Here is a 16,114-nt window from a genome sequence, read left to right as displayed (position 1 = left end):
CCTAGGAAAGTTTTAGAAAACGTTTCCAATACACACTGAGAGATACATAATGATAAAAATCAGGATAGTTTAACATTTTCTCTGCCCTACATGCTATTTTTCAGCTTTTTTAGAAAGCTTCTCGTGTCATGATGTCTTTATCTTATGATAAAGAGCCCTACAACCATGGAGTTTTTCTGGCTTAAGGCAAGACCCATCAAAGCTCTCATAAGGCCCCACAAGATTCAGAGTTCTTTTTTTAGCTACCTCAAAAATGTAAGGATTTTTGGTGGGGTTTTTTGTTTGTTTTTGGTTTTGTTTTTTGACTGAATGATGATTACAATGCCTTACTCCCATGTCATTTCCTGTACTTGAAGCTTATATACAACATACCACAGTAAAAAAAAAATTCATTCAACTTGGATGGAACTCAACGACCACTATGCTACAACGCACCAGATATTGCTTTCATGGGAGAATATTTTTTGAAAGAAGTTTCCTTAATAAATCTGTAATTTATAATTAATTTTAAAACAGGAATAGAATGACAGTAAAAGAAAAAAAAGGAAAAAGCTAAGAAACCACTCATTCACTACAGCAGATAGAAGCTGATAGGCAGCTGGAGTTTCACACACTGAATTCATCAACGGCTCTGTGTCATATTATATATTTATTATTTCAACTACTTCTCTAGTCCAAAGTGCTAACATGCTAAACAGGTTGTTATTTTTTTGAGATCAGTCTCTCCAAACACGCAATATATAAACCAGTATTTTTATTCATATATTTTAGGTAGAAAAACAACAGGTAGGATTATCAAAACACAGTACAAGCACTGTACACAAACAAACTACACTTCCTTTCTAGGTGGGAGATCTTCAGTGCAGACATCCCTATCAATATGGATACCACACACATATGTCAAGTAAGTGACAGTAACTCGAAGTTCCAGGTTCAGGTTCATAAGAAAATATTGTATGATAACATCAAGGTGAATCTAGGCAAATGTTGAAAACAATCTACAAATAACTGGAACTTCCGTCAAATACTATCTGGTGTTACAATGACTGAAGACTACGTACAGTATCCTAATCAGTACTAATTATTAATTTCTCAAGAATGAATATCAGTGCTGTTACTAAACATTTGGAATCTTAAATACAGTTATCTGTCTCTTGTAAAAGTGTCACTCCCTTTTCATAAGCTACTTCAAATAAAATGACAAGTACCAAATCTTTATTTCTTAATTATTTCTTTACTTGCTCACCCAAAGAACACCACGGTGATTCAGAAGCCATTTCTAAGGTGCAAAATATCCTCAGCTTCTGTTGACATTTTTCCTTCATCTAATTTTGAAATTCTAAAAGTTGTACTTTTAAAATATTGTCTTAAAAATAAAAAGAAGCAAATATAGTAACTTACACTTTCTACATATCTAAAATATATCTGTCAAGGTGTTAATTCAACAGGAAATCCTGATAACATTGCAGTAAAACTGATTCCAGTAGAGCTTTAGGCCCATTCCTCGTTGATATGTATAAAATTTTAATCTAGATAGTAAGTCCTCATTGACAATAAACTAAATGTTTGGGGGTTTAATTTCTTTTTACTAGCCCCTGTAAACTCAATCATCCACCTTCCATTTCCGCTGCAGTACACAAGGACTAATTTTAAAATTTTTGAATTCTTATGTTGAGGTGGATCACACTGCAAATAGTTAAAAGAATTGTTCAGTTTAGCTACTGTTAATCTATTCTGCCTGAATACCAATTGCAGCACCTACTGCCTAAGACCACAACTAAAACATACATACTTATGAACTGTAATTTCACCCAAACATTGCATATAATTAAAAAAAATAGGTTTATTAAAAGAAACTGATTGAAGAAATGTGTGCAAACAGGCTTAATTTTGCTTTTCTTTCAACCTAAGTCCTCATTAAATACTTTCTCTTTCTTTTCTCCTTTTGTTATTTTTTTGAGAAAGGGTGGAGTTTAATACAGCTATGGTTTTTTGTCAGTCCTGAGTAGCTATCATTGTCTTGTTAAAGATGCCTTAGAATATGTCTTACCAAGATAAACGCAATTCAGAGACCGGACAATATTACCTTACTCAAAAACCTATGTGAAGATTTAAGTCTTTTATGCAGTCAGATTAACCCTTGTCACTAGCTTTCAACACATGCTGATCAATGCTTTCTTTCCATTTTGTTTATTTTGTACAGTGCATATTTAAAGAACTACTTATTGATTAAATTTACTTTATTTCTTAGACATCTTTGTTCAGTTTTTATATCCTTTAAAGATTTATTTATGCATTGGGCGCCACCATTTTTTGTCTTCAATGTCTTGAAATATAATCAGTTAAGCATTTTTCCATTCTCTAATCTTCCACATCAGCTTTTTTTAAGAAACCACCTTCTTACTGATAGAAATGTAATCTATCTCTCTGCAGACTTTGAAGGTAGTCTCATTGTTGCCTTGATTTAACCTCACTATTGCTCTAAACATGTATAGTACAGATGGGATCCTCTTTAACCAAGGTGTACTGAAGAGGGCCTTTAAATAAGGCAGAAGGCTATAGCTAAGTATTGCAAAGCATTTTTGCTCTCACAGAACAGAAAGGTATAGAAAATCAACATGTAGAAAAGAAAAACTGAAAATTTCTTCTCCTTAGTTGAAGACGTGCATCAACTTGTGGATACATGTATTTACACACTGAAACAAACTTCCCAAGGTAATTTAAAGTATGCCTGAAATTATGATAAGTCTCTCTTTATTCATATATATTTATACATTCCTTGTGAAGTAAAGAACCGTAATTATATTCTATTGAAATAAATACTCTGGTGAGAGGATTCCTCATTTAATGAGCAGCCAAGAAAAAATTCCAGCAAAAAAGCAAAATATAAACTGCCACAGATATTCCTGGATAATCCAGGTGAGAATTTAAGACGTGAATTCCACCAAGCATTCAAATTACACAAAATACATAACCTATACCAACAGAAATACAAACACAGACCATGGAGCTGAAAAGTAACATAGTAAACTGCTTAGAGGCAGACTATTTTGTTTAATAAAAATTATGGAAAGAAGAATTCCCAGAACAAAAAGATAAGACAAACTCACATGGGACATGAAGCTTGTGGGAAGTCTGGGTTGCCATAGGCAAGTCCCCATTCACTGTGTGTGCTGTTACATGCCTAGCCCATTTTTATTTATACTATTGATTCTTATTCTCATTCTTGGTACAAAATTGTCTCTCTCCCTTCACCTCTGTCACGTCATGCCATTGAATGTAAACTTCTCATGCCTTAAGTGCTCCTTTTTCTAAACTCATCTCCACTCACTTGCTACCATTATGAGACCAAAATGACTACTGATGACCCATGGAAGCAAAGTTTCTTCAGCACTCACATCACAGTCAAATTTCATCTGTTTGTCACTGAAAAAAGTACATGCCATATTCCAGGTACTAGGGTTTGGAGTTTTTTAATTCTCTTGCTCTTTAAAATTTACTCTTAAAGGCTGTCATCTATCTGCTTTATGCTGGTGGAAAGACCTGCTGAAGCATACACATAAGTCTTCAGGGGATTAAAGAGTGTAAGGTAGACACATTTTTCTTATGATTGTTACTTCTGAAGGGTATGGTAGTTTTGTGGTGTAAATAAGCTGGAATTTGCCTCTTCCTTCTGTCTTTATTATAAGAGGAAGAATACTGGTACAAGGTCCTTGAGAAACAATCACGTGTTTATAACCATATTACTGAGAAAAAATAATTTAGTTAATTAAAACAGATTATGTTATACTTTGTTAGCATCTAAATCCACAGTATCATTATCAGCCATAATCACTGGATCCTCTAATACTATTGCATATTTTCTGAATTAATTTAAATATCTTTGAAAGGTATTTCAAATATGAGGAACAGCATTGTGCATGTGGCCTAAGCAAAATGAAAACAAAATAAAAATAGTAGCTTTCCCCCTCATGGTGCTTATTTCAGTAGCTCTTGAATAAAATCTCAGTATGGTCACAAGCACCACAGAGAATAATTACTGAATATTCAGACTGAGCCAACTGAGAAACCACAACATGTACCACATGAATGCGTTGCTTAAGCTTTGCTCTATAAAGAAAAAAAAAAAAAAAAAAGAATGTGCAGATTAATTTTTCTGCTGAAGTTTTTACTCCCAGCCCAAAAGCACCACAAACCCTAACAGCATTCAGTATTCTTCTACAATCCTCACTCCTCCCTCCTAAATGACCTGCTCTGCATTGCTGCAAGTAATAACATGCTATAGAATAAATATGGAAAGCCCAGTATCTTGTCATTGGTATGTATGACAAAAAATGGCTTTCTGTGTGCTTTCTCTCAATGAAAACTTTATGAAAATAAATCTCTGACTGATTTTTCACCTGAAAATTTAGAGATGTTCTTCTTCACCTTTTTCTTAATCCCTGCTATTTATGAGTTAACAGAGGAAGCGTGACCTAATGGATAGAACATAAAAGCAGCTTTTCCTCCATAAATTACAAGACAGTATGAAGGCAGGCTTTCTTTTTGTGTCCATGCCAAACCTAAGCCATGCAGGTGCAGTAAAGCGGGTACTGTCATCTCTGCTGTAACCTCACTGCTACACTTTTTTTCATTTCCCTTCATTCCCTGCCCATGCATTTTCTGACACATCTCTTAGCATGCCATATTGTATTGGAATGTCTTGCAGAGCCAGAACCTTGCTATGGAGGTGAACCTCAACAGTATCATCTGTCACTTACACTCTTATTGGTGTCCTGCACCCTCAAAGTCCCGTATACAACGAGGAGGACTACATGGAAGCCCCATACACAACGTCAAGATTTCCAATAAAATGCGGATTCTCATAAGTTAAAAAGCAAGAGAGTAGTTAAAGTATATTTCTCAATACACTTAGATTTATGTGTGGCAAGTGTTGAACTACATACAGCATTCTAAATTTAATTCATGAGGAGAATAAAAAAAGACTGCATGTTCCACAAAATCTGTGATTGCCTCAGCATCAGACTTCCAACTCTCCCGAGAGCTTTCACTTCCACTTTTTTCTTTCACTTGCAAAAAACCTACTGTACAGATTCACTGCCATATGCTGTAGCTTGTGCTAAGGCAGAATGATTTAACAGTTGAAATGCTACAAACCACAGTTCACAAATTTCTTCTTCGACCTCGAGTAAGTTAAGACCCTTGTTTTTTTCTGTAACCATGAGGATAATATTGCCTCTTCCATTTCAGTGATTAACATGATAAAATTTAATATAAACATATTAACCTCTAAAGAAATGAAGTCTATGCAAATACACGAAATACATAAACCTGCACCAGATAATTCTGTTCCAACATCTTTAAAAGCATATACACTACTTCACATAAAAAAACATGTTTTATTTTAATTCTCAGCTACCTTTATTAGACACCGTCTATGTTTAGCCCATATCTGGGGCTAAAATATAGCAGTTGCTCTATCACCCTATGACCCCTCCCCAGCTGAGAAGGGGAATTGAGAAAAGGAGAGGAGACCCCTGGGTTGAAGTGACAAAAGATTTAATGAAACAGCACTAATACTAACAAAAATATACAGTCATACTCAGCCCAGTGAAGGTGTGGCAGTCACAATCAATAGAAGAGCAGTCCTCGAGAGCAGGGAGAAGCCAGAGGAGGAGCAGGAAGAAGAGAAGTCCCCCCATTTCTCAGCAAACTTCCCCTTTTATAATAACCTTGACATTTATGGTACGGAATACCCCTGTTAGCCAGCTTGGGTCAGCTGCCCTGGCTTTTGCCCCTCCTCGCCTAAGCACCTGGCCAGCTTCAAACTACTAATGGCCTGCATACCATGGCTTGTCTAAGATTCTATCTCAGCAAAACCAGAACAGACACTGAATTTTCTTCCTTCAACTTTCATCTGTCTGGGCAGAATTTCCCTTTTAAAAGGGCTTCAAAACACAGGTTCACAGATTAGGAGTGGAAGTTTGTATATGCTATCATTTACAGAAAGGGCAGAGTCAAGGTTAATTGTACAAATTCACATTTCAAACTGGGATCAGAGCAAGCTGACTTCTGCTGGCAAAAGTTCATAAAGCATTTCATAGTTTCAATAGTGACTCTCACTTGGGAATAATTGTTCAATGACTGTGTTTTTAACAAAGATTAACAAAATACATTTTCTTCTACTTGTGGAACAGCCACAGCAGAAGGATCTTAATGGGAGCAAAGTGAAATAGATGTAGCCCATTGTATATTATAATTGCATGATATTGTACATTGTTTGACTATTGATATTTAACACTAGTGAGATCATTTTCTGTGCACACAGAAGGCAGAAAAGGAATGGATGAGCGTTCAACCTGTTTGACTGACCTATTTTGAGTACTCAATTCTACAATATTAATACTGCATTAGCACTAGTTTTGCATGGAATATTAAAAATGAAGCAATGAATTAAGTTATACACTCACCATGAAAAAGGATGCAAAGGTATGTGCTCTAGCCCTAATCAGCTATTTTTTGTTGGTGAGTGAAAGGTGGAATCTCATTCAAAAATTAATGAACCAAAACCTCCTGAAAAATTATTTCGATCAAATCTATCCTTAAAAATACCACAAAATACAATAAGCCAAACAATGGAGAATTATTTGCAAAAAAAGAAAAAAAGAGAGGCTAACCTTCCACCAGGATGTCTAGTGTTGTCTATGGTTACAATTGGAGTGAAGGTACCAATATTCTTAGTGAGTGATACTTGTTATGAAATGAAAATTTGACAAGTACTTTTAAACAGCAGGATCATAATTCTGAAGGTAAATTAATTTTATCTTTGGTTTCCTAAGAAACAATCATTTCCTTTTATCTGCAGGGAATTTGGGAATTTGTGTCAGCTATAACCAGAACTCAAACCTAACAAACTTTCAAAGCCTTAGTTAAGTACATGCCATGCAACATACTTATTAAATCTTAGGCTTGAAATAGCTCCATAGGCAGCTAAGGGATGAGAGATGGCTTTTTCCTTTTTAAGAAAAAGTCTGGTTAGGAGTTTTCATGTATTGACAATTTAAGAGTAAGACAATCCAATTCTATCACTAACTTTATCTATTTTCTTTCTGGATAAGGTCAGTCATCTATCAACAAAATTAATTACCTAAGTCTCATCAGCCTCTGTGTGCATGTGCTATTTTTCCTTTTTGAAAGAATCAGTTTCAGAATTTATTATAGCAATTGTTGAGTTTCTCTAAGACCTTCTAGTACTGCAAAAATATACTCAGTAAGCTAACCTGTACTACATTATTAGTATATACCAACAAGAAAAAACAAGGTTCCTATGTAAATTTTATATCTTACTCATTTTTGATACAACCTGAATATAAATGTTTTAACTTGGGTTTGCTAAGTATAAGAGAAAAAGCAAATATGAAAGCCATTTTTCCTCCCTCCCCCAACTTAACTTCCAGTCTGGATACAGTGGAAAAAAAGGTACCTGGTTAATAAAGGCTGACAGCTAAAAATCTATGGCAATATTTTACCCAATGAGCACACTGAAATGATGAGCATCCTTATGCTAAAAAGGGTAAAGCTGTCTAAACCTGTGATCCTCTGACAGTAATCTCCCTGCCTGATGGCTGCCTGCATTTTTGGTGATGTGTGAAAGGGATGAGCAGCTAAGGAGCAGCGCCCTAAGGAATAGCAGTCCCAAAGGAGAGAAACTTGGTATTTGGTGGAGAGAAAAAGAACCCACTACAGATCTGAAACATTTAATTTCCATTTTCTATTAGACCACTGTTGAGGGCGTTTCTCTTAAAAATGCATCAGGTTGCTGAAGAAATAGTATCATGGTAATACAATGTGAAAGTTTGGGCACACCAGCTACACCTAAACAAGATGAACTCTTGCCCTAATCTCACATGAAAACTTGCGGCTTTCGGATACAAAGCTAGAGACTTACTGAAGATTTTCCTGGGCAGTAAGGATTGCACATGGCCCTATATGTTCTGGTATTCCTGCAACTGAGTTGCAACTGAGAAAAGAAATTAACAGCTCTCAGCAGAAGAGAGCAGGGAAGCAGCAGGCATTTTCAAAGAAATAGTGTCCCTTTCCCCAGAAAGACAGTGTCGTGTGTGAAATGGAGGGGGATGGGACCCCACAGAGCACCTATTTTTTTGTCATCTCATATTGTTTGGTGCAGAATGGCACTGTCCAACAATGATACTCCAGTCATCAAACCAAACTCATCCAATTTAGTTATAACTCAATCAGCCATCAGCAATTGGTCCCATAAGCAGTATACCAGTTACAGGCTTCTGGACACAGAAAGCTTTGCCTTTACTACCACAAATGAAAACAAAAAAGAGACTGAGACTAGCAAGAGAAAGTAGACACCAATGAATATGAACATCCAAATCCTAACAGCACAATGAGGCAGAACTTTGTCCCCTCATTCTTTGATTTTGAAAGAAACTTTAGAGCCCAATATCCACCTCTTCGTGTACTTTTTTGTTGTGTGTATCCACATTGCACAAGAGAGAACCTCAGCATCGATTCTATGTAAGTGCTTTCCCTGGCACGACGGATGGTATGACAGGTGGCACTGAGACTCCATCAGCAACAGTACAGCACCAGCAGCACAGCAGCAGTGACTCACACAGACAGCAGAAAATGAATAGCAATGGAGTAGTACCAAAGAAGCCAACTGCAAAAATACACTGAAAGAAAATCCAGTGGGACAGCTGGAGGTTTTTAAAGCTTCGTAGTACTCTGCAAGTCTAGGTGGTGTAAAACCTCTTCTTAGTACCATTGTTATGCTTGCTAGTACCTCAGTACTGAACAAATAGCTACTACAAGCTAAAACCACTTGTGTTTTAGTTACTAAAACCTCTTAGCTAATATCGAAAACCTGATGATTTACCATCAAGTCCTATTCTTTATGTCAATTCTCTTTACTGAGAATCACAGCTCCAAGTACCTCCAGTTTCTACTGCAGGTCTGAGATGCAAAGTCAACTCCTTAATTGAGGTCTTTCACCATCAGACCACTCTTGGTGACAGAATCATACTAAGTCACCAGGCAAGGAGGTCATGCAAGATAATTTAGTTTCACAGCCAAACACCAATCAAGCAGATAGTCTGCACAGTTCCAACTACCTTTGTATTGACAGCACTGTTGACCATTCTCATACAATGGTTTTGAAACAATTTGAAATTTAAGGAAGAAAATCCACATACTGTAATACGACACAAAGTCTGAATGTTACCTACTGATCTTCCATTGAACAAAGAAATTTGCAACTTTTTCTGTGTTGTACAGAAAAATGTTCTAGTCTTTCATGGATACGCAAAAAACTTTGAACCATAAATCACAAAAGCTTAAAGACTGGAAAATATTACAAATACACAGTGTTTTTTTAAAAATTAAATAACATTTTTTCCAGAAGGATTTAGTTTTCAGGGTTTTTTTTTCCAGTGGTTATATTTCCATGCATGTTCTTGCAGGCTATCATTCGCCAGGTTCTAAAGACTTTTCATACCATAGATTTCCCACGAAAAGTATTATTCCCTTGCTCTCTTTGACAGAGTTTGTAAGCTCCACAGTTCTGTATGAGAGTCTTAAGTGGAGGATATATACACACATATATATATATATATAAGTGGTGGGTATACTATCCTGCTTCAGAATGATGACTCACCCCTTTTTCCTATCTTAATCTTTGTCTGCTTCTTGGCACATCTCTTCATCTTCCCTCTCTGATTTTCTTATCTTCCTTTCTTTTTCTTATTTTTTATCGTAAATCTTGTAACCAAACACAGTTCTGCACTTTGCGATCATCATTTTTTTCTCCCACCATCAGCATGAAAAATCTCCCAAAGTGAATGCTCCATTCAGCATTCATTCCTCTTGAATACAACCTTCTATTTCTGCAAAGTCCATGCTCAGCTGAGCTTTCCAGCTCTCCTGAGGCCGTGGTTCAGACATACTTTGTGCTGGTAAATGGAAGAAGCAGAGGGAAGGACAGTTAGACACAAGCTTCCTACGAGAGTTATTGCAGAGTGTATCGTGGTTTCTTAAGCTATATGCATATATATAAGAGCTAATCCAAAGACCATTAAGAATAGGCATTGGATCAAATATATGATCATTGCACTTTATGTTGGTTTATATGTAACTCCATAAAGACAGTTTCTGAGAGGTTTATTACGTAAAAATATTATGGTTTATAAAGAAACAGAATTCTTTAATTCTGCCTTAGTAATTCCTTAGCTGATGAGGGTTGTTATTCCTAAGATCCTATGCATGGCTAACATCTAATATAATAATGTCTTAATTTCCCATCTGATATTTTATTTGATCTCTTGCTTATATTGCTATTATCAGCAAAACCCTGTCACTGGAATTTCTCCCACAGGTGCAGCTTATATATTCTCTTATCTTGCTCACTTGCCAGTAGTGAACATTCCACTCAAATCTCAAGCTAACATCAAAGCTGCCAAAGTATATTTCACCGTTACGGTTGATGGCTGCTTTGTCAGGAGCTCACAGTAAGTCAAGCAACATTATAATTAGCGCCACCTCTGTTTCGACTGCTGTTGTTTTAACCAGGGTGCTTTTACAGATATTTTTACAAAAATATGGTGTGAGTAGTGACAGGAGGACCACAGAAAATGTTTGTTAATAACTTGAAATGTTTTTTGCTTTTCTTCTTCATACACTGAAACAGAAATGTGGTGTTCTACCTGGGAAGGTTCTGGGGCTTAGGCAGCTGCAGAAAGATGTGACAAGGGATGCTGCATCGCTACTGAAGTACGATGGTTTTTGAAGACTCTGCAGGCACAGGACTACGTATTTATGCATTGCCTTCTTTTTGTTCCAAGCCCTAACTCCTTGATCTGGTTTCTCCTCACAAATCAATGACCAGGGATGGATGTGAAGACAAGGAGAGAGACTGCCAGAGGGAGTCAGAGAAGTGTCCTTCATGGAGCATTGTGTCAATCTGTATTCCTCTTGAAGACATCCCTACTCAAAGCTCCCAGATATGTGATGGATTAAGGGACTGTATACTTGTGCACCGTTTACTTATTCTGCTGATTTTCTCTACCTACTCCACTAGTCAGTGGAAATTGGAGACAAAGATCCGTCTTGGTGCATGTTGTCCCTCACCTCTACAGGTGCACCAGCATCCCCTCACTTTGTCACATGTCAATCAGGTCCCCATCACAGCAAGTGGATGTTTGCTCACCATAATGACTACACCACTCAAGTCTAGGCTGGATAAAGGATCAGACGGAAAACCAGACTGTGTTGGCAGAGAGAGAAAAGTAAATATGGTGACTGTAAGCAGCTATACTCTTCCTTTAATCCTACAGAGTATTTTTGCCAACATGAGCGATAATGCATCCAGTGGTTCATACCAAGCAATGGCAGATGCTTGAAATCTACTAATGTGAGTAGCAGTGTTAAGACACAATTAAGCCTTCAGCCCACAAAATATCTAGCAGAGCGCTCCCTATGCTCACCCACGTTGAGGGATCTGCTTCATCTATTTGGCAGTGGCTGCAGGCAGGCAGTAAGCTGCCAAAACCAAGTTGCTCAAGTGCCAATTTGTACGTGTAGGCGACTGCTGGGACTGCTGCAGTGAAAGCCTTATCCCATTCCTTTGCTTCAGAAGGACTGAAGAAGGGGATGAAAATCTTTAGCAACTGACATATCGCATGACATCAGTCATACATCCTAATTGTACTCCTAGTTAAAAAATAGTTCATAAAGTAGTTGAGAATAGTTTTACTTATTCTTGTAACTCCTTTTCCTAGACTCCTAATCGACATATACGAAAAGTCATATATAGTCCAATCTCTCTACATCAATATATTCAGGCAGGTTTTAAACACATATGCAAATCATAGCTCAAAGAGATGCAAACACATGTTTAAAGGTAAGCACGTACATAAAAAACTTTTTTTACTAACAAATTTTTAAATTTCAAAATCCCTTACATATGCTGATTTATTTCAGGAGTGAAACACCCAAAGTATCAAAAAATTCCATAAATTTGTGACTTCAAAAAGATGTATAGTTATCCAAAACCATACGTAACTTCTTATAATCTACAGAAGAATAAGCAATTAAGCTCAACAATAGCATACGTATTTACAGAATGACATATGCAATGAGTTTTAAGTCACATAAAAAATAGATTCAATAAATATATCAAATTATCTCTGACCCTAGGAGGTTATTGAGAAGAGAAAGCCAGTTGCAGGAGGACCAGACAAAACAGACAGTATTTGAAACAAGACAGTTTCCCACTGTAAATGAGGAAAAACTTCTTCCCATGAGGACAGCTGGGTGGTGGACCAGGCTGCCCAGTGAGCCTGTGTAGGGTCCATCTGTAGAGGTTTTTGGCACCCAGATGGTTGACTACAGAGCTCCTGAGGTCCCTCCAAACGTGAACAATTTCATGACTGCATGAAAGGGAGCAGCTTTACACAGTCACTGTGTGGCAAGCTGGAGGACATATTGCACCAATGTCAAACATTTTCAAGTGAAGCCTGACTGGTGGTACCAGTAATAAACATTTTTACACAGTGTGTCTGGAGTCAGTAAGCCAGGAGCTGTAATACATGATAGCACAGGGCAGCTTTTGGTCTGCTTTGTAACAACTCTGGTCGTGATTTTCATATAAAAATTGCAAATGGAAATACTATGCCAGAAGTAAGCACTACCTCTGGTTCATCACATTTCAGCATAAACCTCCCTTTGCCAAGCAGTCACAGCAAAGTGTTTTCTGACTCATACAACAGTCCTTTCTGTACCCCTCAGCTTCATGTCTTTTAAAAATATTCACATTATTTTCTGTGGTATTCATGGTGGACAGCTTATGACTATAGGGACAAATGGGTGCTGAGCCTTGAACAAACATTGCTGAAACATCACAGCTCTAAGTATGGCTTAATGAAAAGAATAAGCAGATTTGGAGAGGCTGAACAGAACAATCCAGACAAAGGCAGCTGAAGAGCATGCAATAACTTGGCCTACTTGGGCTTGCTTGTGACCCCGTTTTCTTTTCCACCTGGGTGAGACATATTTTAAAGAGCTCAGATAGCGCTGAGTGACCAAGGGCAGGCTGACGGGGAGACAGGAGGCAACAGCTGCTGCATTGCCATGGTATGAAAGCAAAAGGTGAAAGAACACAGAAGAATAGACTGAAGAACACAGCGCCATTTATGATCCAAATGCCACGGAAGAAGTGTGAGAGTTCATGGAGAAGCCTTTGTGATTGCAACTGAAATTCCACACTAAAAGGCTTCCTTGCTGGCTGACCTGCTGCCTGCGGCTCTAAGTCATTGTTCTCTCCCCTACATCTGAAGTTACTCATATTTTAAAATTATATGCCTTCATATTTCCTAGCAGATTTAAGTAGTTACGATTAATTCTCCTTTCATTAATTCAGGAAAACACCAGTTTGTAACACTATCACGAAGGCAGCTAGGTAAAATCTCTGCATATCTTAACTGTCTTTGAATTTTTCCTTTGCTGTCTGGTGTTGCTAAAGCCAAGGCAAATGCATTGCCTTTCCATGTTGCTCTTCGTACATCCTCTTTGACAAGTCCTATCTGTTTTACTTCTCTGAGCAGGACCAGAGAGGAGATCCTTCAGATGTCCGTTCTTTACGCATCATCTTAACAGTATACATCTTACACCTACTCTAAGAAACAATCAGAAAACATATGATTCATCAAGTTGTTAACATCAGTTGCCATCATGAGTTTCAATCTTCAAAATACTGTCAGAGAATGCAGAGGTGGTATGCAAAAATGAATTAATTAAATAGTCATAAAAAAGATAAGGACAGTTTTGTTTATATATGTTGTATATATAACAAACATATAAATATGTAAGTTCATACTATGTTAATAGCTGGGAACTAGATTCAGATCTGCCAGACTGACACTCCTCAACCCTCAACTCTTCTTACTTGCAGCTTTTATTAAATCTTTCTGGGTATTTCCACCTCATTTAGACTAATTTTTGAGTTGGAAACATTTAAGCAGTGTTTTGGATGGATTAACGGGGAAAATCCACCTGCTGGGACTCTTATGCAGAGCAGAACAAGAACCACTAGGAACAGTGGGACTGATTCTTGTCTGCTTTGCAACATGCAAGAAAATGTCACTGAAAACTTAGTCATACTAGAGTAAACTCAGAAAGTGCATGACATGCCATTACAATATGTTGGCTGGAACAAGATCTGTCATTCAGATGTGAGCTTTCCTCTTAGATTTTGTCTCAAATGGTTCTTATTGAACCAAAAATCCATTTCCAGGTATTCTTAACTGTCACATGGAACATCCAACATTCCAATAATGCAAAATCAGACCTCAGAAAATACAGGTAAGAGAATCTACTACCAGTTACGCATCCCATTTAAGCAAAGCCTTCATTGATCATGCTTCTATTAGTGCCAGATTTCAGCTCATTACGGATGTTTTCACAGAAGCAACAGCAATATTTGAAGAAAGCAGACATTTTCCCAGGCAAGGGCTTTTGAATCCTCTGACAAGACATTTTGAATGGATTTAGAAATGCTGACCAGGATGCTCCCTGAATATATTGCATATTTATGCTCACTGTTTCCTGCTCTTTGTTTTACTGTTATGCAGTTTCATAATGAAATTACATACCAAGCCATTTCTGCACTAAAAGGTTTGGTTTTGTTTTTGTTTTTAGGTTTTTTTTTAAAATCTTTTGACAAAATCAGTATTACATTCTAGGTATTCTAAAATCAGCCTAAATTTCCCTAACTTATAAGCCAAACTATGTCCTGCAGAGTACCGTAACACTGCAATGATTTCTCACCTATGTTACTTGTATTTCTAGAAAGAATCATAACTGACATCTCCATCTAATGTTGCAGATGCCTTCAAATTCATTGAGTCATTGAAGGCACACATGGGATGCTGAACTTCAGAAAGTGACTGTGTCAAAGTGTATATTTTTTCTTCAGCGATTTCACAAGCATAAGCCAGTCAAAGGTTAACTTTTGTACTTGCAGTATTTGTACATTTGTACATACAATTTGTAGCTTATTATCAGGTTTATCAGATACTTTATAAAGACTAGTAACTTTTAGTCTATGAACACCATAGAAATAATCCGGTCTTTCAAGCTTAATGATTTTAAAGATCATTGACAAATTCAGTCTGAGCAATCATTCTCAGTTATATCCAGTTCAAGTACAAAATACTCTGGAAGTAAACTCTCCTTCTGGCAGGCCCCTAAATTAAAATACATAAATGCAAATCACCTTACACATTAGCTGAGATTCTCCCCTTTTTTTTTTTTTTTTTTTTTTTTTTTCTGGGAGTGGGAGAAAGGGGTTTCAGTAAATCCAGATCTTCCACTATAAATTTTAATGAAGAAGTTGCTTTTCTGCAAAAGTAATTTTGGAAGTGAACCCCTTTCAAACCCAGGAAAACGTAAAGAACATACTTAAAATATAAAAAAATAATTTCTATTTTTATAAATAAACCTATTAAGTAAGGGCTGTGTACATACTATTTTACATTTGTAAAAATTATTTTAAAATTCTGTTAAATTGTCACTGCAAGTACTGATGAAATACTATACTAAATCAGCAGGAAACTTCCCCCCCTACTTGGACTAGGTTTCTTCAATTACTCATTGCATATTGTTAGTAACATAATTGCTTTAACTTGTTAAAACTACCTATGATACCCAAGACCCATTTATGGTAACCCATGCCAAATCATCAAAAAAACTAACAGCAATTATTTTTAGTAGTATAATTACACAAAACTTTCCTCTTTCCTTCAAAAAAGTCTTCAAACAGCATAGAGAGAAGCTATTTCCCAATTCTCCTCACTGAAGCCCTTCTTACAGAAAAACCAGTGTTTTAAATGGTGGAGAAAGATGTGTTTTGTTTTGTTTTGTTTTGTTTTCATAACAGTCCTTAAGTTTTACTCTTCAGATAAAAACTAAACGAACTGCAATGAAAGCTGTCATCATTTCACTATTAGTTAGAGAAGAACCACAATCCAGAAGTAGAAGGGACATTAAACATGCTTTTGAAAGAATTTATCTGCAAAATTATTTTCCAAAA

General features: G+C 36.7%; 1 protein-coding gene across 1 annotated transcript in view; it reads right to left on the bottom strand.

Moving 5' to 3' along the window:
• Positions 1-16,114, bottom strand: part of NRG3 (neuregulin 3) — a 409,554-nt gene that overhangs the window by 27,087 nt on the left and 366,353 nt on the right. The window lies entirely within an intron of this gene.

The sequence above is a fragment of the Leptosomus discolor genome, chromosome 6, assembly GCF_034619465.1.
Source record: "Leptosomus discolor isolate bLepDis1 chromosome 6, bLepDis1.hap2, whole genome shotgun sequence".
NCBI lineage: Eukaryota > Metazoa > Chordata > Aves > Leptosomiformes > Leptosomidae > Leptosomus > Leptosomus discolor.
Note: the sequence above shows the minus strand (reverse complement) of the source record. Positions and strands in the feature narration are given on the sequence as shown.